This window comes from Lynx canadensis, chromosome D4, assembly GCF_007474595.2.
Source record: "Lynx canadensis isolate LIC74 chromosome D4, mLynCan4.pri.v2, whole genome shotgun sequence".
In the NCBI taxonomy this organism is placed as follows: domain Eukaryota; kingdom Metazoa; phylum Chordata; class Mammalia; order Carnivora; family Felidae; genus Lynx; species Lynx canadensis.
The window spans coordinates 83623004-83649496 of NC_044315.2; positions in this window are offsets into that span (position 1 = coordinate 83623004).

Genomic DNA, 26493 nt, shown 5'->3' on the forward strand with positions numbered 1-26493 from the left:
CTAATTTTTTTTACTGACAAACTCATTTCTCTACCGGGACAGGATGCTGTGCTGGCTGGAAGTTCCATTTCTACAGCAAGAATCCTATCTGGAAACACAGAAGTTGTCCTCTAGCCACAGCAGCTCGAACTTTTTTGATTGTTGTTGCTGCTTTCTCCCATCACCCCCACCCCCTTTTGACAAAGATCCAACTGTAAAAAGTCTTACGTAACAGTTCAGGACTACTTCGGTTCTTTTACTGGGTAAGCACTTTCAATTTTTTTTTTTTAAACTAAAAACCATTTTAACATTGAATCTGTTGAGAGACTTAACTAAAATCTTTTAAGTAATTTGTGTAGTGAAATACTGTCAGTGGATTTTTTTTAGTCTCATTTCTGCACGTGCTCCTTTGTTCTCAGAACAGAAGCTTTTTATACACACCCCATAACGCAGCTGGAGAGAGTTATGAAGTCAGTTATTATAAGGAACACAAAGGTTGTTTTGCATTCTTTGCCTTTATATAATTAATTTTGTATTTGTTTTCTTAAAACAGAGTAGTTAAAAAAGGGAGAAATTCACAAAAGAATAAACTGTTGCAGAAAAAAGTTTGAAGTTTTTACCACCTTTTCTATCTGTAGTTTTGTGTGGCCAAACACTTGTGCTGCCTGGGGCGGTGGGGGTAGTGGCAAGCGTAGACAGAGAGGAACTAAGCCAGACATGGACAAAGGCATGAGCCAAAACCAGACAGTCCTGGCCGTTCGATAGGCCAGCAGTGGGTGAGACAGGTCAGCCAGCTGCAGGGGCGGGAGGCGGAGGGGGGGGGGGAGGGAAGGGGCATGGATGTGTGAGGTGCTCATGCGTGCGATCGTGACTAGATTCTGAAACTGCCAGCCATTTTCCCAGCTATGCTTTGTGCAATCTAAAGGAATGCATCTCCTCTGAAGCCGTCTTGCCAGAGCCCAGTGATAGAGAGGAGTGTGATAAATACCACAACATATGGATCAGAAAATACTGGGATCTGGGGTGGGCAAGAGGGAATGCAGAGGGTGTGGAAATTTTTTAGTGATCTGGAATGTGTTGAGTGACAGGAAGTGCCCCAAGCTTCCCCCCACCCAACTCTTCGCAGTCGCGCCTGCTTTTGTCTAACTCTTGTAATCTACACACTACTGCTTACAAAGCTGTCTGAGTTTAAGACAAAAAGAAACATAAAAGGCTCTCCATTCCATAGTACCTGCGATATGCAAGGAGTGTAAAAAGCATGGCCCTTCAAGCCTATAGACATTTTTTCAGGTATATAAGACAAATATAAAATAATAATTTTCTAAGGATAATGAGAACTATGAATTAGAGTCTGCCTTCCAAATCTGATTTTAAAAATCCTGATTCTGCTATAGGTACAAAGGCTTAAGTTGGTTCCTAATCTGAATAAGTCTTGTTTGGTTGGTTAATATACAGCGTTTGAAGTTGTTTCTGTTTTCTTTGTATAAATTTGGACTTCGGGGAATAAAGCAAATAAGTAGAATGCACTAAAGAAAAAAAAAAGATTTTTCCCTTTGCTAGTTAAAAAGCATTTTAAAGGGTTGGTTTCTTAGAAAAAGCAGTTCTTTCTTTCTCATTTTTGCATGTATACTACTATAAAGATAACTTAATGCCATCGTCAATGTAAGGTAGAAAACTTTTGACAGAAAAATAATACAGATGATAAACAACTTAGCATTTTCCCAAACTTCTATATTATCAACAGAAACACTAAAACTTGAGAGAAAAGCAGTCAAATAATTGAATGGTTAACCCTAGTTTTGGAGGATAAAATGGAAAATTCAGTATGAATAAAATGATATTTGGTAATGTTTCTACCTCCTACCACAAAGGATGTTAGTGGTCAGCCTAGGAGTTAATCTTTCCTAGCGTGGCTCTGAGCCTTCATGCCGAGCAGACGTTATTCACAGGACGATTCGAAAAGTCCATTCATATATCTCACTACCTGGATTTGAATAGAAACCAGACAGCAATTCTTTAGTTCCAGCCACCATTCGCCCCACTGGACAATAGCGATTTGTTAGCACAGAGTCACAGGCTGTGGGACACAAAGCTTGGAGCTGCAGAAAGATGGGGGATTCAGAGAACAGGAAATTACAGGCCCGATGCACTCCTGGCAGCCCTGAGAATACAAAAAAAAAAAAAAAAAAAGGCAACACAGCGATGCCATGTTTAAGAGCTACTTCTAGCTTTTTTAACCACCTCCAATGTCATAAAAGCTCTATTGTTGGAGTACATAAAGTCACGAGTCCCATGTGCTCTCTTTTCTCACTATAGGGAACTTCATTCAATGCCGTGGCACAGTCAGAAAAATCAAAAGCATCCAGAGTTGATTAGTTGTAAGCTCTGATAGAAAGGAGAAGAGCATTTTATAAACAAAAATGTCACAGAAAAAATATGCTTGGTAACACAAGTGACACAATGAAATTAATATCTTTTACAAATTATTTCATAAGACTAGACAATCAGAATGAAACCAAATATATCAAGACTCCAGGGAAACAAATTTTTCTTCAAAATATCATATAAATCTATTATTTAATTCAATCAAAAGTTTCTTCAGAAGATATATATCAATTTAAAAACTAACCTTACATAGAATATTTCTGAGTTCTGAGTTGTGTTTTCCAAAACAAAGAACTAAAATCAAAGCCCGAAAGACTTATTTGGCATATTAAAAAGAAAACTACATTTTCTTTTGTTGGTTATCAAATTATTGTAGTTCTCTGGCTAAGTTAAGAAAATGCCTCTACTTCCCTCCCTTTAGACCTAAAAAATAAAATAATGGACATTCTAGGTGAGGGGAGAGAGATAATTCTCCAGTCTCAATCAATGAGCATAGGTTCTTGTCCAGGCCCTCATGCTGCAACCTGAGCACCAATAAGCCAGAATGGTGTCCATTTCAACAGGAGGAGACCCTACACAAGGAAGTTATCAATGGTTTTGTTCTTCTGCCTTTCTTCTGTGATCCATTAGTAGACACAAATCCTAAATAATATCATACCTGAAATATTCATCAAATGAGATCATGAATGACCAAAAACTGCTTTAGAAACACGAACTGTTCTACTCTGTTTGGTCCCATGGCTGTAAGATGAACGCTTGCTAAATTTAATGTTGCTGGAAAACAAATCAGCAACTTTTAAACTACCAATTACTGGATTTCTTCAAATTCTATCATTACGCACCAAACACAAGCATCAGTTACAACCTCAAGCCGTGCTGCTGTCCAATACGGTAGCCACCAGCTATGTGGGCTATTGTTATTTGAATTAATCCAAATTAAATAAAATTTAAAATTCATTTCTTCAGTCACACTGGCCACATTTCAAGCACTCAATAGCCCCAGGTAATGAGTGGCTATCATACAGGACAGTGCAGATAGAGAACTATAGCAGAAAGTACTAATGGACAGCAATCATCTAGACTATGCTCAATCCACAATACCTGTGTTCAACTACACATCCAGCCGGACATGAAATAAATCAATCTCTAAGTAAAAAAATATAATGACGAGTATTGTCGACAAGGTAGGTAGCACCATGATACTTGAAATATGTCTAAAAAAGCATTTTGAAACCAACGGTTTCTTTTTTTTTTCCCTTTGGCCCAAAATAAAAAGGTTATGAAGAATATTAAGGCAGTAGTAGCAGACAGTTAAGAGTGGTCAGAGTAATTAAAATGTTCCAGAATGCTACTTAGTATCAAAAAGTTCTTCCTAAACATATGAAGCAAATGATTCTATGGTTTCCTTCACATCACTGTCATGGACAATACAGAATAGCAAAGAACAAGGGGCTTGAAGGCAGTCAGACCTAGGTTTGATTACTAGCATCCACGCTGCCAGCTAGAGAATATTAGGCAAATTAGTCCACCTCTCTGGGATTTAATATCCTTACCTGCAAAATGGGGAAACAGCCAACCAGCAAGATGTATGGAAGGACTCACAGTCAAGGGTAGAAAGCATCCAGAGTAAAGTGCCAGGCATGTAGTGGGAATTTTTAAAAAAAGAGAGTAGCTATTATTTATTATTATATTGTCCACCCTAAATCTTTATAATGTGACTCTGTGCAGACAGATACTATTCAACACATAAAGCAAGCCATCATAAACAAGTATCCTAAAATACTAATGCTGGCCATTCAGTAAAACAAGTGGAATAAAATGGAAATATTTGTATTCTAGACAGCTTTCCTAAGCCAATATGTGACCATGCCGCTCCATAACAGCCTGGCTTTTTCACCAGAACAATCTCATGTCATACTTGGCTCAAATAACCAGCATGGCCCCTGTGTCTTCAGAGGTTTATATACATGCATCTGGGCTTAGGTTTTATATAAGACAATGTTCTGTAGCTAAAACGTAAACTCTACCAAGGGATACATTGTTAGATGAATACAAAAAATCATTTCCAAATAGGGAAACTGATGCCTGTTCAAGAAAATGGCAAAGGCTATTTTAGAAATGCAATGGTAAGAAACCTCATTCTCTCTTTTTTTTTTTTTTTAAGTATTGAACTGAAGGAACATTTAAATAATTTAAATTATAGTAATAGTAATAATGAGCTGATAAAACATCCAATGCCTATTTTTTTAAATTATTGTGAACCTGGTATTTGGTCAAGACCAGATGTAATGAGTGGTTCCTCCTCAAGGCTTTAGTGGTTTAAAAAAAAAAAAAAAAAATTCCAGGGCACCTTGGTGGCACAGCTGGTTGAGCATCTGACTCTTGGTTTCAGCTCAGGTTATGATCTCATGGTTTGTGAGTTTAAGCCCTGCTTGCACTCCGTGCTGTCAGTGCAGAGCCTGCTTGGGATTGATTCTCTCCACCTTTCTCTCCCCCTCTCCCTGCCCCTCTCCTACTTGTGCTCTCTGTCTCTCTGAAAAATAAATAAACTTAAAAAAAAAAAAAAACATTCCAAGTGATTCTATCATGACCATATGTCTTAACTTCCAAATCTATCGTCAAGTAAATCAGACATGATAAACATGGACATGAAGTTCTAAAATTTTGATGTCATTCTCAACCCATCCTTATGCCTGCTAGGTGCAAGAATCATGGGGCTTAGGGGCAACTGAACATGGGTTGGAATCCTGGCTCTGCTACTTTATACTATGTGATTCTGAGTAAGTCACTTCCTCTCTTTGCCTCAGACTCTTCATGCAAAAAATATGAATATTTTAGCCTTCCTGCCAGTCATTTTAAAGTTCAAGGATCATATACATAAAACATCTTGAACATCCTAGCACATGGAAACCACTCTGGAAATGTCAATTCTATGAAAATACAGTAAGGGCCTGAGGTCCACTTCATTGTCTGAGAATCTTCCCAAACATGAATGGAAATAGAAGGGTTCTAGGCAGATTTATAGCAAAGGCCATTCTCTGTTTAAATTATGATTAAAACAAACATGAAGATAAAAGCTGTCAACACTGCACAGAGTTTCAAGTCTTAGGAACATAAATATTAAATAAACTGATTGAATAAATATAAGAAAATTATAAGAAAAGTGAGATGGAACCTCAGATTTTAGTATTATAAGACAGAATTTAATACTGATACTAATTTAATGTTATTAAATATCTAAGAATAATTTTCTTAAATGAAGAAATAGTATCTTTTTGGAATAAGATTTCCACTCATTCTTCTTGGTGATTAAAACAAAAATATGAAAGTTCTAAAATACTGCCCTTGACTGAGATATCTGCCTCTTGCAGGTAAGAGAAAGAAAATTCATGTCTTTTAAAATCAAACCCATAGAAGGAACTGCTGAGTAAGATGTTTTTCTACTACATCTGTAGACTCATTTTAAAGTTGAAACTAATCCAGCAGAACTGGAAACAGTAATGTTTCTTTATGCCAAATAAGTGAAAAATGTTAGACATGCCAAATAACCTTTCAGAGTACAGAAAGTAGTAGATTCCTCTCCCCCTTGTACCCCACCCTCCCCAAAACTATAAGGGAGATAAGTGTGGTATAGTTAGAAATCTGAAAAGGTAGATTTATCTCCCAGAAGTGGGCTGGATTAGATAGTACATTAAATCTCTGCCACTATCTAGATTGGTGACTTTTAAGAAGTCAATTCTGAGTCCTTGTTACCAGTAGTGGTCCAAAAAAACACATTCATGCTAGAAGCTAAAGGGTAGAGAGAGTACTTAAGAGGTGAGAAATTTGGTCTTGCCAGAGTGTATTCAAATCCAGTCTCTGTAAAGCCTAGCTAACCATAAAAGTTTTACAGGACTGCTTAAGCAGATAGATTAGATAGACAAGAAAGGTAGTTAAATAAAGATAGATAAGATAGATCTGAATGCAAGGATTTTCCATGGATATCATTAGCAATTTTATCATAAAACAATCACAAAAGGTAACCAAAGGAAAGGTTCTTCTCAGCACACATTTATGAGTGAGTTCTTAATAAATGCTGATCAAGCCGAGCCTTCTTTTTCTAGTCACTTATCCAATAAATATTAAATGCCCAATATGTATCATACACAGTAGCAGACTTAGGTTGAATGATGAACAAAACAGATAGTAGCTGACAAGCTAGAAATTAGGATAACCATGGTCAGAAGCCGTATCATTTAAAAAATGGTAGGGATTGCAGAATGAATCCAGTGATTTGGGGAAAGTGCCCTGCCAACTGCTGAAGCCGAACTAATATAATATAGTTCATAAGAACATGGAAGAATGCACTCTCAGCTGTTTGATTCAAGCAAAGAGATATGCTAAACTACAAGATCTTAATGGGTTTTAAACCATCAAGGAAATGAAATACCTTCAAACACATAGACTGGTTTCAAATGACCATTACTCAGATCTGTGGTAAACCACTATCTCATGCAAAAACTCAGTTTCCTTTTGATGGGTGATTAAGAACAATATAGTATCTGTAAAGGGGTCTAGGCATGGAATGACATTCTGGGAGATCATGATACATTGGAGCATTAAATGTGATACATATTGCCTTCACCCCCTTCCCTAAGATTATGTTTGTAGCACTCTCCATTTCCTTTACCCGCACATGCTATGACCATTGTGATTACACAGCTAGTGTACTCAGAATACTCAACCCATGACTCAGCTGGCTCTTAGCAACCAAGAATATTTGAAACATGCATGATAAATATGAAGAGAAGGAAAAGCTAGAATCACAAGTGGGCTTCTATAACAATTCATCTTAAAAACTAGAACCACCTATGCCTACAAGGTGTCGAAACATTAACCTTTCTTCCAATTGGAATTTAGTCTTTGCTGTCATATGACTATAAAAAGAAGTTGCTGTTACCAATGGGATAAAGTATATCCATGTCACCACAATGGCACAATGTTATTTCCACAATACCTAAAGTTCCAAAAGTCCTAATCAAGAAATTCCAATTCTAGTTTCTTGCCAATTACAGAAACTGAGTTTCCACTCAGTTTTTTTTCCACTGGTAAAAATTCAAAACCGTGCATATTTTGCTTTTTCTCTGTTCACTGAATATCAAAGTTAAGTGAAAAAGAGATCTGACATATGTACTCAGAACAAATTAAACTGTTACATCAAAAAAGAGGATCCCAATCTGATCATCTGTTATTATGACCTAGATTTTGGTATAAGTACCTCCATTTGGCTTTCTAATAGCATTATTTTTTGCCAGGCTCACTCCTCTACATAATCCTGTATTAGTAGAACAGAACAATTTCTTTGCTTGGCCACTTAGAAGCTTCTAGGTATACAGTTTATTCATTCAAAGGATGTATGTTAAGTGCTCAGTATGTGACAAGTCCTATTCTAGGCACTAGATACACAACAGGAAACAAGAGAAAGGTTCTGTCCTTGGGTACTATAGTCACAAAGACTTGAGTCTAATTTCAGCTTAAGCACTCACTGGGTGACCCTAGACAAATTTGTCTCTCTGAACCTCAGGTACCTCCCTCTACAGGAAATAAAGGGAAAATAATACAACTTCACAGAGCTGCTGTGAAAATTGTATAACGTTTGTCAGTGTCTAATGTAGTGCCTAGAACACCACAAATGCTTGGCAAATAGTAGCTATGCTAGTTTTACAAATATCAGATATTACTATCATCCATCTTGCTTTCATATTCATCTATATGAGAATAACTCTACTTTTTAAAAATAACTGGTTTCAAAGGCTTAAGTGTATCTAAAATACTTGTTTCAGGTGTTAACAGCTAAGCAGAATAAGCCATCTATAGATGAAATGCTCCATCCATTTATTAAAGAGCTCCTGGCTGCATATGCTAAACACAAGATAGCAAGACTATAAAAGAAAAATACTTTGAAGTTGGGATATCAATAGTGAAATGGATTGCCGTGATGTACAGATATCAAAGGGTAGGACATTTTATCTCTAGTAGTATTACTACTTCAGCCAATTTAATCAGAAATTGTATACAAGAAACATTAAAGATTTGGAATCTCAAGTCTACCATAACCATCAAAAAGGACAAAGAAAGCATTTCTTTCCTCTAAAGATTATTATAAAAGTCTCATAAGGAAACTTCTCCGAAGGCAAATTTCTAGATGACTGCATTGATATACTTTATAAAATAACTTATTTTTCACCTTATAAAGATAGTATGCTTATCACAGATAGGCTGGGAAGCACAAAAACTATGAACACAAAAAAATTATTCACAACTCAAAAACAGTTATTCATAATCTCACTGTCTAAAGATAACCAATGTCAACATTTGGTAAATTTTCTCATCTTATATTGTAGTTATTTAATATATTAGTGTTTTTTTTTAAATACGGGTAGTTTTTCTGTCATTATACATGTAATACATGATCTATATAAAAAATCTAGGTAATAAAGAAAAAGAAAACCTGTCACCTACAACTCCACCCACAAAGAAAATCCTTATTAGTATCTTGATGTAGTTCATACACAATGGGATCAATTCTCTATAGTTTTATACTCTAATTTGTTTACATATAAGTATTTTTAAAAAGTCATTAAAATGACTTTTAAGATATCCAGGTGGTTTCCATTAATTCTCTATTATAAATAATACTGTAGTGAATATATTTATACAAAAATCACTATCCACATTTCTGATTTCTAATCTTTTTTTTTGGTCTGACTAATTTACACTCCTACCAGCATGGACTAATAGCATTTGTCCCACCCTAAGCTCACAAACACTGAGAATGTGCTATACATAATTAGCTGCCACCCAAATACAATAAAGTTTCTGTTTGTTCAACAATGAAAAGAGAAGAGAGTTTTAAAGGAAAACTAAAATAAGGGCAACAAAGTAGAAGAATCTCCACAGTAAGTAAAATAGACCTCTCTAAAGATGCTAAGCAGTTGACAGAAATTGTGAAAATCTTTCAACAGGACACAGGGAAGTTTAATATCAAGTTCCAAAAGTCTCAGAAACAAAAACAAAACAATTCAAAACAAAAATGCTTTATCTCGTGGATATGTTTCATTACCTGAAAACAAGAACATGAACCAAGAATCAGTCCCACATTTGAGAAAAAAAATGAAATGGGAAAATGTGATGATAAATTAAGATGCACAGAAGTCACTCTTTTCCCATGGAAATTATTTTCAAATTTTAAGAGTGAGCAAAGAGTATTAAATATGGACATATAGTTCTGATTTCCTAACTACAATAGAAAATTCTATAAATTCTTACCAAGGCAAGAAGATAACCAAGAATATAATTTATTCAAAAACTCTTTATTGAATGACAACTTTGTTTCAGGTACTTTAATGTACGTATATAAGATCTACAGTTGTTAAGAAAAGAGTTCTTTCCTCAAAAAAGCATGCCTTTAGCATCCTTCACAATCTGGCCCTCACATCATGTGATTGAGCTGCCCAATCTGCCCTGCCCAATTGCTGAAATATCACATATCTCAGACCATGGCTAGAAAAAGGAAAACATTTTAAGACACTGTACTGAGTGATCAACTTAAAAATCAAAAATTCTTGAGAGGAAAAAAACCAAACCAACCAACTGAATAGCTTTATACCAGCACACACTAATGTTTACCCAAGTACCTATAGTCAAGAAGAATTCAAATACTGACAGGAAGAAAAAAACCTTTTACTTTTCATAAAATAACTATCATTTTTCATTTCTTTGTAATTTCCCCTGTAAATCCTGCTTAATTTGAGTCCTACAAGAGACATTTCCCTTAACAGGAAATAATGCCCCTGGTTTCCTGTACATGTGTGTACCACACAGGAGAGAAATTATCACAGTAACTTCATGCTCCAGAAATAAAAGCTGATCAGCTCACTGTGAAAGGTCAGACTCCTGATAAAGCTCTGCATCTACTCAAAGACTCTGATACCTGCATATACCTAGTATGTTTCGAACATACACCCTCTCCCAAATAATGGCAAATAACATTTATCAAGGGCCTATTGTATGTCAGGCTCCATGCAATATTTTTCTAAACATGACATTTCATAATGATAACCACCTAAAGAATCTAGTACTATTATTAGCCTCTACTTTATTGATGAAGATATCGAGCTTGGAAAGAAATTATTTGTCCATTTTCAAAACCGCTAGGAAACAGAATTCAGATTTGAACGCAGAGATGACTGGCTCTTAGGGACCTTCTCATTTCACTATAGCCTAAGTTTCATTCTCTGTGGTTTGGTGGAACTTTTTGCTTCCTTTAAATTTTTTTCTTCCCAGACACTAGATAAAATTTTTTCTGTTCCTAACTTTGAAAAGAACTGGTTTCTAAAACTGTAAGAACACAGGACAATACAATGCAGCCTCACATACGATGAAAATAGATTTCTGGATGTCAGCAAGTAAACAGTCTAAATTATGCATGGAATTTCTAAAAATAGCTAGATATCATTTATTTATTAGGCTTCAAATCTCCAGAAAAAGTAGAAAAAAACTATATGATTGCTTGTTCTAGCTTCGAGAAGAATGCTGGTGCAATTTTGATTGGGATTGCATTGAATGTGTAGATTGCTTTGGGTAGTATTGACATTTTGACAATATTTATTCTTCCAATCCATGAGCACGGAATGTTTTTCCATTTCTTGGTATCTTCTTCAATTTCCTTCATAAGCTTTTGATAGTTTTCAGCATATAGATCTTTTACATCTTTGGTTAGGTTTATTCCTAGGTATTTTATGATTCTTGGTGCAATTGTGAATGGGATCCGTTCCTTTATTTGTCTTTCTGTTGCTTCATTATTAGTGTATAAGAATGTAACTGATTTCTGTACATTAATTTTGTATCCTGCGACTTTGCTGAATTCATGTATCAGTTCTAGCACACTTTTGTTGGCGTCTATCAGATTTTCCATGTATAATATCATCTCATCTGCAAAAGTGAAAGCTTGACTTCATCTTTGCCAATTTTGATGCCTTTGATTTCCTTTTGTTGTCTGATTGCTGATGCTAGAACTTCCAACACTATGTTAAACAACAGCGGTGAGAGTGGACATCCCTGTCGTGTTCCTGATCTCAGGGGGAAAGCTCTCAGTTTTTCCCCATTGAGGATGATATAGATGCTGGAGAAGATGTGGAGAAATGGGAACCCTCTTACACTGTTGGTGGGAATGCAAACTGGTGCAGCCACTCTGGAAAACAGTGTGGAGGTTCCTCAAAAAATTAAAACTAGATCTACCCTATGATCCAGCAATAGCACTGCTAGGAATTTACCCAAGGGATACAGGGGACTGATGCAAAGGGGCACTGGTACCCCAATGTTTACAGCAGCACTTTCAACAATAGCCAAATTATGGAAAGAGTCTAAACGTCCATCAACTGATGAATGGATAAAGAAATTGTGGTTTATATACACAATGGAATACTACCTGGCAATGAGAAAGAATGAAATACAGCCTTTTGTAGCAACGTGGATGGAACTGGAGAGTGTTATGCTAAGTGAAATAAGTCATACAGAGAAAGACAGATACCATATGTTTTCACTCTTATGTGGATCCTGAGAAACTTAACAGAAGACCATGGGGGAGGAGAAGGAAAAAAAAAAGTTAGGGAGGGAGCCAAACCATAAGAGACTCTTAAAAACTGAGAATAAACTGAGGGTTGATGGGGAATGGGAGGGAGAGGTGGGTAGGTGATGGGCATTGAGGAGGGCACCTGTTGGGAGGAGTACTGGGTGTTGTATGGAAACCAATTTGATAATAAATTTCATATTAAAAAAAACTATGATTTCTTTAAAAAATTTACTGAAGTATAAACAATTTAGTCTAATTTGGAGAAATATAGTATTTTCCAAAAAAGACTATGGTTTCCACTGCACCAATGCTCTGTGCTAAGGTTTTAATGTTGTCTGTAAGAATATATAATATCTTAAAGGAATGCATCTCTGGATTATATGTGAATGCCACAGCCTTTTGTAAATGTAAAGCAAAATTATCATTAACCTTTTATTAAAGCATTCTTTCTGCTTTACAACAGTTCCTAGAGGGGTGTCTGGGTGGCTCAGTTGGTTAAGCATCCAACTTTTGATTTTGGCTCAGGTCATGAACTCATGATTCGTGAGTTCAAGCCCCATGTCAGGCTTCACAATGACAGCACAGAGCCTGCTTGGGATTCTCTCTCTGTCTCTCTCTGTCTCTCTCTCTCTCTTTCCTGCCCCTCCTCCTGTTCACATATGCATGTACTCTCTCTCTCAAAATAAGTAAATAAACATTTAAAAATAAATAAATAAAATAGTTCCTAGAAATTTGTGGTTACCTTTTGACAATAGATGACTAGAATATACCAGATAAGACCGTTTAATTTTGGACAGACATCAAAATGTGGAGGAGCAAAGCACAGACAGTAAGACAACATGGGTTTAATCAAAGCTTCATTACTTAATTTCTAACTAAAATTCTCTCAGCCAAATTCATAGAAACAGAAAGTAAAATAGTGGTTACCAGGGGGCGGGAGAAGGGAAAATGGGGGAGTTGTTTAATGGATACAGGGTTTCCATTCTCCAAGATGAAAAAGTTCTTAAGAGCTGTTGATCAATATTATAGATATACTTAACACCATGAACTATACACTTTAAAAGGGTTAAGATGGGGGCGCCTGGGTGGCTCAGTCGGTTAAGCAGCCTCAGGTCATGATCTCACAGTCTGTGAGTTCGAGCCCCGCGTCGGGCTCTGTGCTGACAGCTCAGAGCCTGGAGCCTGTTTCGGATTCTGTGTCTCCCTCTCTCTGACCCTCCCCCGTTCATGCTCTGTCTCTCCCTGTCTCAAAAATAAATAAAACGTTAAAAAAAAAAAAAAAGGGTTAAGATGGTTAATTTTATGTATTTTTTAGCACAATTTTTTTTAATGCAAAGGGGAGACTAGGCTTTTTTTGTTTGGTTGGTTTGGTTTAACATTTCACTCTATTCAATAACCTCTGAGCAATGTCTCTTGCTATTTTACCAAACTGTAAAATGAATATGCTGAGATCTAATTTGCAGAGCACCCAAGTTCCACATGGCCCCAAATATCTTACCTTACTACTTGTCATGCTACCTAACATTTCCTCCATCAAAGTCATCGTTTTTTTTTTTAAAGCTTGCTTAAGGGGCGCCTGGGTGGCGCAGTCAGTTAAGCGTCCGACTTCAGCCAGGTCACGATCTCGTGGTCCGTGAGTTCGAGCCCCGCGTCAGGCTCTGGGCGGATGGCTCGGAGCCTGGAGCCTGTTTCGATTCTGTGTCTCCCTCTCTCTCTGCCCCTCCCCCGTTCATGCTCTGTCTCTCTCTGTCCCAAAAATAAATAAAAAAAACGTTGAAAAAAAATTAAAAAAAAAAAAAAGCTTGCTTAAAATATTATTGAAAAATCACTTAAAATGTTAAGTATTACACAGAATAAAAACTGAGACCTCACAACCGTACTCCTGACCCAAAGTATTGTTGGTTTGGTGAAACTCCATCCAGATCATTACTGTAAATACATGGAGAAAAAAGTCATTCTTTAAGGTCACTCTCAAGTGACTAACCCAAAGCCATTAACCTAGAGATGGTATTTTAACACAAGTCCTTGAGCCCTATGCTTCCCCTCAAACTTATTAGCCAAGCTATTGCCTAGCTTTTAAAAATAAGTAAGTTTGTTTATTCGACTATAAACAGAGTAAAACACAGTCATCTCAAATGTATGGTTCAATAATTTTTGGAGTGAACATATTTGTGGAAACAACACCCAAATCAAGATTAGAACATTTATACTTCAGAAATCTCCTTTATGCTTCCTCTCAGCATTATATCTCATCAGTACAAGTAACCACTATTCTGACTTCTATCATCACAGATTGGTTTTGCCTATTTTTGAACTTCATATAAAGGCAATCACACATTATGTAATCTTTTGTATCTGGCTTTTTTTGTTCAACATATTGTCTAGGAGATTTATCCATTCTGTTGCATGTTGTGATAGTTTGTCCTTATCACTGCCATAGGATATTCCATTTTATGGGTTATACCATAATTTATTTACCAACTCTATTGTGGATAATTAGTTGTTTCCAGTTTGGGATTATTACAAATAATGATGCTAGAACATTCTTATATGTCTTTCGGTTCACACTTTATCCATTTTTGTTGAGTATATGCCTAGAATAAAACTGCCTGTGTTCAACTTCCATAGATACTACTGAAGAGCTTTCAAATGTTTGTCTCAATTTATACTCCACTTCTGCTGACAAAGATTGAGTATCTGGGTTGTTCTCACCAACACTGTATAGTCCATTTGTTTGTTATTTTAATTTTAGCCATTCTAAATGGTGGGTATATAGCACTACCCTCACTTTTTTTTTCATGTTTCTGTTACCTAGTGATGTTGAGTACATTGGTCCAGAGTGATAGATCTATGTTTGGGAGGTAGATTTAATAAATTTTAGGGACCAACTGGTTGGACAGAAGGAAAAGATAATCTAGAATGACAGAAAAAGAAAAGACACTTAGGGAAACAGAGAAAGGACCGAAAACACATTCATTTCTGCAACTATTTAGGTTTGAGTTTGCTGGGGCACCTGGATGACTCAGTTGGTTGAGTGTCCAACTCTTCATTTTGGCTCAGGTCATGATCTCACGGACATGGGATTGAGACCCTTGTATTGGGCTCTGTGCTGAGTATGATGCCTGCTTAGATTCTCTCTCTCCTTCTCTCTCTGCCCTGCCCCTGCTCTCTCTCTCTCAAAATAAATAAACATAAAATTTAAAAAATTTAGGTTTGAGCTTGCTAATGGGAAGTGAGATGTCAGAGCATAAAGGTTCCAACAGAAAACTAATTTAGAAAAACAAAAATTTTCAACAAAGGGGGGGTGGCGCTCAGGCAGCTCAGTCAGTTAAGTGTCCAACTCTTGATTTGGGCTCAGGTCATGATCTCATGGTTCATGGGATCGAGCCCCGTGTCAGGCTCAGCACAGAACGTGGAACCTGCTTAGGATTCTCTCTCTCTGTCCCTCCTCTACTTGTGCATGCATGTGCTCTCTCTCCCTCTCTAAATTAATAAACTTAAAAAAATAAATGAATAAAATAAACAAAAATCTTCAACACCAACTATATCTTAGGTGGTAAAGAAAACAGATTTATAATCCTAAGAAGACAAGATAAAAAATAAACTACAGTACAGTATTTCAAAAACAGAACCTCACAGATGCTTAATATCTCCCCACTACAACTTCCAGGAATCCTGGGAGGATAGAAAGAAATCTATAGAGTGGTAAGTCCCAGCAAATGGAATTAAAGAAAAAGTCAAAGCTTTAACAAAAGCCTAATAAAAGACACTAACTGCCACGTATCATGAAGACATCAGTTAGACAAGAATTTTCTGTTTTCAGACAAGAAGGCCACCTCTGATACCTATATCATGTTTCTGTATTATGAGAACATGAAGAAGAAAGAAAAGCAATGGTCACAATTAATCAACAAAATATATGAGGACAAAGGATGAGGAACAAGATTTGGAGCTAGGCTCTGTCCTCTGAGATTCACCTCATCACTACAATACCTACCTAAGTACTGTTTCTTACCAAATATTACATGCTGGTTAAGGGCTTGGGGTCTGGAGTCAGGCAAATCTGCATTCAGAACCTAACTCTGTCCTCCTTAGCTATTTGACTCTACGCAAGTGACATCCTCCAGCTTTGAGAATAACAGCAATTACCCACAGAACTATTGTGAACAATTAATGAGATGATACAAGAACTCAGTACAATGCCTGACCCACAGGAAGTGCTCCATCAATGTTAGCTGATATTATCATCTGTAAGATGGGACCAATTCATATACCCATAATATTGAAAAGAAGTACAATGACATGTATAATGCCTAGCTACACAGGAGAAACTCAAATGGTAGATAATATTATCCTCTACTTTTAGAGAATTCCGTCATGAATGATTAGGGAACCATTCAATGTCAAACTTAGTATGAAGTGATATAGTGCACCGACCGATTAAGAACACAATAGGTCAGCAACACCTGAGTTCAAATCCTGACTTTGCTATTTATTAGCCATATGATCTTGGACAAGTTATTTACCTCACTATGCCTTCCTATTTTCATCTGCAAAATGGAAAAAATAATAAGTACCCATCTCACTGGGTTGCCATGAGGATTATATAACCCTTCTTTTAAGTACTTTATACATAAGAGGCCTAAAAACAAAACCTGGAGCATAAGTACTATATGAGATTTTCTTATTTTAATAGTACACGTTTTGTCTCACACTGTTTTCCATCAAAGAAATGAGAAAACTAGTTAGGACGAAGGCAATCTAAAAAAAAAATTTTTTTTTATGGTTAAGGGAAGCCCAATGGAAATACTCATATACTCATCCTCAAAAACTGAAGACGGGGAGGCTGAAAGAAAAACAAGTTAAGACAGAGGAACTGTATCATTATTCAACAAATGTGACCTAATCTATCCAGAAATAGTTATGAAAAAAAAAATGTGCTTTCTGGTTCTGCCCTAACTATGCAAAAATTCAAATGAAGGAAGTTTAAATTCCACAGAGAGAAGGAAATTACTTTTCCTAGTCTTACAACAGCCTGATAACCAACATACCTAGAGGAACTGATGCATCTGCACATCGTTTTTATATTAGGGAAACATTACTTAAAACAGAATAACCAATTCTGGAAGCCTTCTTAAAAATGTCTTTCTGCATTATACTAGCATTTTCTTTTTGCAGTCCACAAATCTTCACCTCTGGGCAAGTCAGAAGAGGTATCTAAAGAGGCAAAAATGCATGCAAGTAAGCATACTTTAGAATTGAAGGAAAATCCCATGCTTGTTCTTAGAAAGAAGGTCATGAAATCGATCCTGTGGATTGGCTTCTGTAGCTAACTTACAAAGTGAACAAAGGGGCGTCTGGGTGGCTCAGTCGGTTGAGCGTCCGACTTCAGCTCAGGTCATGATCTCACGCTCTGTGAATTCGAGCTCCGCGTCAGGCTCTGTGCTGACAGCTAGGAGCCTGGAGCCTGCTTCAGATTCTGTGTCTTGCTCTCTCTCTGTCCCTCCCCTGCTCATGCTCTCTCTCTGTCTCAAAAATAAATAAAAACATTAATAAAATAAATAAAATAAAATTTTTTAAAAAGTTAACAAAATACTAAGCTGCATCACCACAAATAAAATTGATGAATTGTCATTTACCCGTTTAAGAGTCTATGCCTCCTACCGGGCTGTGGGCTTCTTGAAAAAAGATCTTATTCATCACCAGCCTCTAGTACATTGCCTGGTACACATGGAAGGTATTCGATAAATGGTGACTGGGTAGTCAGTGAACACCTCCCCCTTGTGCAAGGTACCATGTTAGGTGCCAGAGAGCCCATAATGGTTTACTTATATTGATGCCAAATGTTTTAGACTATTTAAAAATTAAACAAGGCCAGATTTGGTTAAGGGGCTGCAGCTGCAGTTGCACCTGCTCTCATCCCAGACTTCTTCCCACAGCAAGACTAGCCTCCTCTGCATGCCTGCTGAAGCAAATCAAATATTTCTCTCGAATGATGGAGAGCCACTTCGCATGCAGCTCTGCTATGGTGTTCTTTCTGCTCAGCAAAGGAGGCAAACGCCAGAATCTTTGGTAATAAAAATGTGATGGCTAGCAAAAGCAGGTGCTGAGTAAGCTTGGTACACTTCCAAGTGAAGTCCTGCCATCTAGAATTCTGAATTGAGGATGCCAAACTCAAGAACATCTGGATTTGCTCCTCTGGCTTTGAGCTTTCTCTGAGAGAGGCCAGGAAAAAGTATGCTGCTGCCAGTATGTGTATGTGTAATTGCATACTCAAATACTGTACTTTGGATAAAGTCCAAGACTTGGCAAACGGATGGAATGTAGCACATGGGTCTTCCTGAATAGAGAACCATGCAAGGGAAGGGTTTCCTTGCAGAACACAAACTAGGCAAGGTGTGAATTGTCCCTCTGTGTCACATTTTGGAAGAATCTACCCAGGAGAATAAATATTTGGGAGTTAGTTGGGGATGGGGGGAATGCTCAGAAGTATATGAGAGGTAAAAGAGCACTATTTCCTCAGAAAGCATTAAGCTCATGAAACAGTAACTATTGTCCCACCCACCCCCCCAAAAAGATAAATATATGTGATTATAACTTGGTATATACAGAAAAAAAAAATATTGAGCTGCGGACTCTGGCAGACAGACGGTGTTGATACTAAACACTGTGAGCTTTGGCAGCTGCACTATGTGCTCTTTCAAATTCTTACATCATTACTCTGGTAAAGGCCCTCTACCAAGTTGGCATGGGTTCTAATGTGGTCTGGAGAGAGAATTTGCCTTTTTTTTAAAAAGATGACCTACAAATAGCCTTTTTTCATACAAGAAAATGAAAATATTTCTCTTTACTCTAGGTTTTGTTTTAAAGGACAAAGCCACATTGCTAGGTTATTAAGAAAGTGTTAGAAATAATTCTGAGATTTTAAAGACTGCTCAATACAAGCTCTAAAAAGACTCCTAAAACAGTACATGAATACTGCTTAAAACAGCGATGATCTATTTGTGGCAATTAAGGGTCAGTTATAAAGAATGATAATTATCTTTAGGGGCGCCTGGGTGGCTCAGTCGGTTAAGCGGCCGACTTCGGCTCAGGTCATGATCTCACAGTCCGTGAGTTCGAGCCCCGCGTCAGGCTCTGTGCTGACAGCTCGGAGCCTGGAGCCCGTTTCAGATTCTGTGCCTCCTTCTCTCTCTGACCCTCCCCTGTTCATGCTCTGTCTGTCTCTGTCTCAAAAATAAATAAACATTAAAAAAAAAAAGAATGATAATTATCTTTATATTCATACTGACATTGGCAGCTTAGGTATCCTTCAAATTTCTTTTAATGTTTATTTATTTCTGGGAGAGAGACAGAGACATAGTGTGAGTGGGTGAGGGGCAGAGAGAGAGGCAGACACAGAATCTGAAGCAGGCTCCAGGCTCTGTCAATTGGCTCTGTCAGCCAATATGAGGCTCGAACTCACAAATCGCGAGATCATGACCTGAGCAGGATCATGACCTAAGCTGGATGCTTAACCGACTGAGCCACCAGGTGCCCCATTTGTGGTATCCTTTAGAGGCCAAGAATGGGGAGCCCTCCCTACTTCATCCGTGAGAACTTGGACAAGTTTCTTGACCTCAGATTACGTCCTCATATACAAAATAAAATAGTAACATCACTCTACAAGATAGTTCCCACAATATCAAGTACATGGCAAATCCTAAATATTAGGTAGGTTTATGAAAGACACAAACTTTAAAACTGGTGTTTAATTAGAACTACCATATACTTAATAGAGCTAAGTGGCCTGGCTTTTCCCCAATCAGATTCAAGAAGGGAAAAAATTTATATATAAGCTGGTTTCAAGACTGAGTCTGTTCTCTTTAAATAAGTGATGTCATAAAAACAAGACTTCATTCTCTGTACTTCCCCAGTAATATCCAAAAAAAAAAAAAAAAAAGACAAAATTCCAAACCTGAAAAATGGCAGGTTCAAGAAAAAAAAATTTTTTAGCTCTCATAAATTAGGTATAATGTGATATGTTTAGAGACAGGATTTTGTTTCATTTTTATCATTAAATATTTCAAATTTTCATAAAACCAGTGATAATAGTAAAGTAACCATTACTCATATACAATAATGACCCAGGTTTTGCCACATTTGCTTCAGTTACAATTATAATGCTTTTATTTTTGAGGTATAATTTGCATATGGTAAGGTGACCAAATCTTAAGTCCGATGAATTTTTACATATGTATACATAACACATAACCACCACCCAGAACAAACTAGGGAATATTTACAGCAGCTCACAAGATTCCCTTGTGTGACCTTTCTGCCCTAAAAAGTATCTCTTATTCTGAACTCAGATAGCATTTTCACTTGTTAGGTTTTCCTCTTACCACTAATAATCAGATATAGCCTTTACTTTTCTGTTTTCCTAAACAGACTGCCAATGTCTGTTTCAATTGTACATCCATTAAAAAAAAAAAGTTTATATAAGACCCTTAATATCAGCAGTAGTAAAAACAGGTAAAACATCTGAAAACCACAGTAAAAAAAAAAAACCCACATATTTAGAATGCACAAAAGCCCCCCAACATTTTTAAAGAAGCAGAAGGCTAAGAATGGTAGCAGAGAAGCCAAAGGGAAAATGGTATTCACTTTGATTTAAATAAATCCTAAAGAAAATGCACTAGACATTTTTTAAATAAGAAAGACTGTAATCAGTATACACGCCTAAACCGTATTTAAGATAATATTCAACTGAAAATTTAAACCCTTAATATGCTCATTTTTATTGCCTGTCAGTATCTGAATGAATCCCACTCCAAATACATTTTCTTTAAAGTTTACAACTATTGGGACACCTGGGTGGCTCAGTCAGTTAAGTGGTCAGCTTTGATTTCAGCTCAGGTCATGATCCCATGGTTGGTGGGATTGAGCCCTGTGTTGACCCCCGCATCAAGCTCTGTGCTTACAGCATAGAGCCTGCTTGGGATTCTCTCTCTTCCTCTCTGCCCCTTCCTTGTTCACTTTCTCTCTCTCAAAATAAATAAATAAACTTGAAAAAAAAAAGTTTACAACTATTTTAATGCTATGCTCTCATGCCTAGAAGCTGACATTCTTCCTAAATTTAGGAGCCAGATTCCTACACAATCTTAACCCAACACACACACAAATTTGAAAAGCACCCTAATCAGCAACTTCTTCAGGGAGCAAAGTACCCTCAGTAACTGCAGAATTTAGTACTGGAATCAAATGACATAACCTAGTTGATCTGATATATTCAGCAATATGTACCACTGTTCAATTAATATGTTCATGTGACTGTATAACATATGACTGTAAATTATTTTGGTACATGGAAAACAGTGGTGTGGGACAGAATTATCTTGGTATAGTGACAAATGCAATAACCACTACTTTATCAGAAGGGTTGTTGGAAGCATTAATTAAGATAACACAAAGAAAGGGTGCTACTTTTCTCACCTCCTCAGCAGTTCTTACCCCTTAGACTTACATGAACTAAGCTGTGATTTGACAGAAATGCCCTCTCCTCACTTCCATATCCTGGAGCAGCACAAATGAAAATTCTACTTCTAATAGCCAAAACTTTCACAAATTCATTTGTGAACAAAATTATCTCTGAAAGAATTAAGAAGTAAACCATGGGATAAATTCCTTTTTATGAGTTTGCTTTCACATAACCTAGTTAAGACACCACTGCAGAAACAAAATTTTGAGAAGGTGGTATGAAAGCCGCAAAGGGAAGAGCTCCAATCCTAAGAACTCTCTAAAAACAAAAAAGATATGTTGAGGGCATGTCAGGAAGCAAAGGTACTTCCTTGCTTACCTTTTGCAGGTAAAGGTAATTGCAGGTGGCTTACCAAGAAATGACAACCACTCTTGCTCCCATATCCAGATCTCAAGTTCCCACTTAAGGTGCTAGCTAAGCATTTATGGTTAGTCCTTTACACAAATGTTACTCTTCAAATCTTTTTGTAGAGTCTACACAAAAATAGAGCAATTATCATAACTGGCTGCTTCTGATCATTGTTTATTTTGTAGACATAAATAATCACCTGCCATTTTACTGGCTTTATTGTGACCAACATATCTTAGAGAGGATGCTTTGATCTCCAAATTCATTTACTAAGGAGAAAACTGACTACCTCTTATGTTTAAAAGAGTAGTAAGCTCGACTTTTACAACTTTATTCCATCTGCTTTGATCTAAAAAATAAATGTATCAACTCAAGTCAGCACTCCCCATTCTCTTATCGTAGAGCCATTTCTAAGGAGTCAAAGAGGGTACTACTTAATCAACACTAATATATGAACAAAACTGTTCACATTTTTCACTGATTTTCTAACTTAGGAGTTGAAAATAAGACATTTGACACACACATCCCAAAACAGATGCACACTACAACTTCTAGAATAGATAGATTACAGGGTTATCATTCACATCTCAAAAGGAAATACTGCATTTATTTAAAAAGCAATATATTTAAATGATTTAATTTACATACTGTTTAGATAAAAAATGAATTAAGAAAGGAACACTTACAGTCTAATATAAACATTTATCAAGTGCCAGATATACTGTATATCTAATACAATGGTTCTGCTTTCACTGAGTTTATATTAGAGTAGAAAGGATAAGCCTTCTGCACAATTCTAAAACAAGGTACACACTGAGAAATACTATAGAACCAAGGAGGAAAGAAGAGATGTTGGGGAGAAATCTGGGAAGGCTTTAAGAAGAATCTGGCATAGGGAAAAGAATTAGTTCTACCCGATCCAGCCCATATTGTTTTCAACCCTCTGGGCAATTAGGCATTTACTGAAAGCCTGGCACCAGACAGACCAAGGCTCTGTGACCTTGAGCAAATCACTCTCATATTAGTCTCATTCTATATAAAGTGAGTATTATACCAAATACCTGGCAGGACTGTTCAGGAAATTAAATATGAATGATTTATATATTTTGTAAGCAAATTTATATATATATATACATATATGTGTTTTATCTACTTATATATACTTAAATATATACACTTAAGTATAGGTAAATACTTACATATTTTATATATAAATGTAAATATTTACATATAATAAATTGTGTATATAAATATATATAAATGTACATATTTTATACATATATAAAATACATGTATATATGAAAATCACAATGCCGGACACTGAAAGGATGCTCAGGAGGAGGTTAGTTATTACAAAATCTACTAAATGCTGAATCCTATGTCAGGTTAAGAGTGCCTCTGCGTCTGGACACTGTATGGCATGCTGTTTAACTGCTTTTATTTTCCCAAGATCATAAAAGAGCAAGTGCCATGTGATTTGCTTCTTATCCCCCCACAAGGAGAATAAAACACACACAGTAACAAAACTGTACAATCACTAACAGAGGAAACAGTAAGACTCAGAAAATACATGGTGTTTACAATAAAAACATAAAAAATTGAGTTCATAAAGTATAGAAGAAAAAAGTTGCTAAATATAAGATTTAGGCAATCTGCATTGACTGATCAACCTTTTACTGAGGTTCCACTAAGTGCAAACTAAGCCCCTTAATACTATGCTAAGCCCCAAGGAGATGTCAAAACAATACGCCAGGGGTTGTCTTTATTATAGCTGGCTGCAGCCCTATGAGTCTTAACTCTGAAGGGATTACGGAAGTTTCAACCATTTGCCTAGAGTTTTCTTAACATTTGTGGACTCCACAGCAGTGGTTCTCAAAGTGTGATCCATAGATGTCCTCAAGACCCTTTCAAAGAGTCTGCAAGGTCAAATTATTTTTGTACTAATTATAAGGCATTATTTGCTTTTTTTTTCACTATGGTGACATTTAAAATGATGGTGCAGGGGCGCCTGGGTGGCGCAGTCGGTTAAGCGTCCGACTTCAGCCAGGTCACAATCTCGCGGTCCGTGAGTTCGAGCCCCGCGTCGGGCTCTGTGCTGACTGCTCAGAGCCTGGAGCCTGTTTCCGATTCTGTGTCTCCCTCTCTCTCTGCCCCTCCCCCGTTCATGCTCTGTCTCTCTCTGTCCCAAAAATAAATAAATGTTGAAAAAAAAATTAAAAAAAAAATAAATAAATAAAATGATGGTGCAAACCCAGTATTGGGTTAAACTGCTGACTTTAGCAAAAATCAAAGCACTGCCACCAAAATGTATTGCCAGTCACTGTATTCATCACTGCCATACACTCCAGGAAAAAAAAAAAAAAAGCCATTTTACCTTAAGAATGTCTTTGATCAAGCAGTAAGATTTACTGCTTTTATTAAATCTCAATGTCTCACTACACAACTTTTTAATATTTTGTGTGACAAAATGGAAAACGCATTTAAACACATTTCTGTACACTGTCTCCAGGAAACGCACTTTAAGCCACTGTTTGACTTAGCAGTAGGCTAAACTATCAGATTTTTTCATGGACTACTATTTTACTTGAAAGAACAACAGAAAATTATGGTTATTCAGGCTTGGATGTTTGACAATTATTTCCTTGAAAATGAACAAAGTGAGAATGTCATGATTTCAAGGAAAACAACTAGCAGTACATGTTGCCAGTGACAAAATTTAAGCCTTTAACAAAAATTAGAATTTTGGAAAATTTTTATCTGTTGCTGTGAGCTTCACACCTTCCCAGGAGGTGTTTCCCAGGAGATTAGCAGTGAGATTAAGAAAGTTGATTTGGATTTTTATGATGAAATGTGTCCACATCTGGGAAATTTACATAAATTGTTAAACCAGTGTTTTTCACATGAACAAAACATGACGTTATAAAATGATTCATGGGTAAAAGACCCATGCAAACTGTAAGATAGACTGGGGGATTTCAATGGAACAGAGTATGAAAAATTCATTGATATGGTTTCAGATTAGGTATTAAGAACTGATACAGCATCAAAAAGGAATATATGCAATTACTTGAACTATTAAAATTCCCCTTTTTCCATAGATATCTATGTATAGAGGCCAGATTTTCTTCATATACTTCAGCCCAAACAACATACTGAAACAAATATGCAGATGCAGATATGAAAATTCAGTTGTCTTTTATGAAGCCAGACATTAATGAGAGCTGCAAAAATACAAAATAATGTCACTCTTCTCACAAAGGTTTTGTTTTGAAACTATACATTTAAAAAAAATTTTTTTAATGCTTATTTATTTTTGAGAGAGAGAGAGAGAGAGACCGAGAGAGACAGAGTGTGAGCAGGAGGTGGGGCAGAGAGAGAGGGGGAGACAGAATCCAAAGCAGGCTCCCGGCTCTGAGCTGTTAGCACAGAGCCCAACACGGGGATGGAACCCATGAACCATGAGATCTTGACCTGAGCTGAATGAAGTCAGACACGAAACCGACTGAGCCACCCAGGCGCCCCAGAAACTATAGACATTTTTATAGTTATTTTTATTTTAAAACATTATTGTTGCTGTGTAATAGGTTATTTTATTTTAAATGAATGAATATTTTTAAATTTCTGTTTTAATTTCTATTACAGTGAAAGGTAACAACCCACATAAACAAAAGCTCTTGGGAACCTCAATAATTTTTACAAATGTCAATTTTGTGTGTGTGGCAAGAGATCTCAGAGATCCTGATTTTGTTGTTTTAGTTGGTGTAATTTTGTTTTTATGGAAAAGTACAGAAATTGAAGTAACATATAGCATAGTCAAAACTTGAATCTGGATCCCCTGACTTCAATTTTACATTCATTCTACACCATAATTCCTGTATTCATTAAGACAGTGGCTTAGAAACCCCTCATTGCATTCTTCCCAGTAGGCAGGAAATTAGACCAAATAATTACAGTAATTAACAGTAGCTGAAACTTGAATGTTACGTGCCACGTATTTTTAGACTCCTGCTTTCACTTAGTTCTCACAACAACTCAGTGGTATAGGTACAATTAATTACTTACCTACATTTTTCAGATGAGAAACAAGAGGTTAAACCACTTGCCAAAATCACCCACGCTACTAAATGGCAAGGCTGGAATCTTGAAAATAATACTTCTCTAACAAGAGAGATATCAGCAAAAAAAAGCTTTCTCATAACTGCCAATCAAAACATTTGTGTGGTCATCAGCAGTGGCATTTATGAGAATAAAGGACCTGACACTCTGGCCCAGTATACCTTCAGATACAGACAAAACAAAATACTAGCCTGGAGTATGGCCACACAAATTTAGTTCTACACAGAGAATGGCAAGAAAACAAGCAAATAGGGAAATGTACTAGATATAACCAGGCTGCCTCTCTTCCTTACCCATCCAGCATCTCTACCATCACCCATTAAAAAGAAGTGACAGGAGTCAAGGGTGAAGGATTCGTCACTGACATACAGCTGGGGCAGTGAAAAGTCTTGGCAGGTGTTCTCTAAGCCGTAACTCCTCTTCTATGCAAACAAACCCCTAAGCTGAGTCCTCCTGGCTTTATCACACGGAGCCTTGACAAGAGCCATCATTAGTGTCCAAACTCCACTTTCTCCAGGCTGATGACATGTGT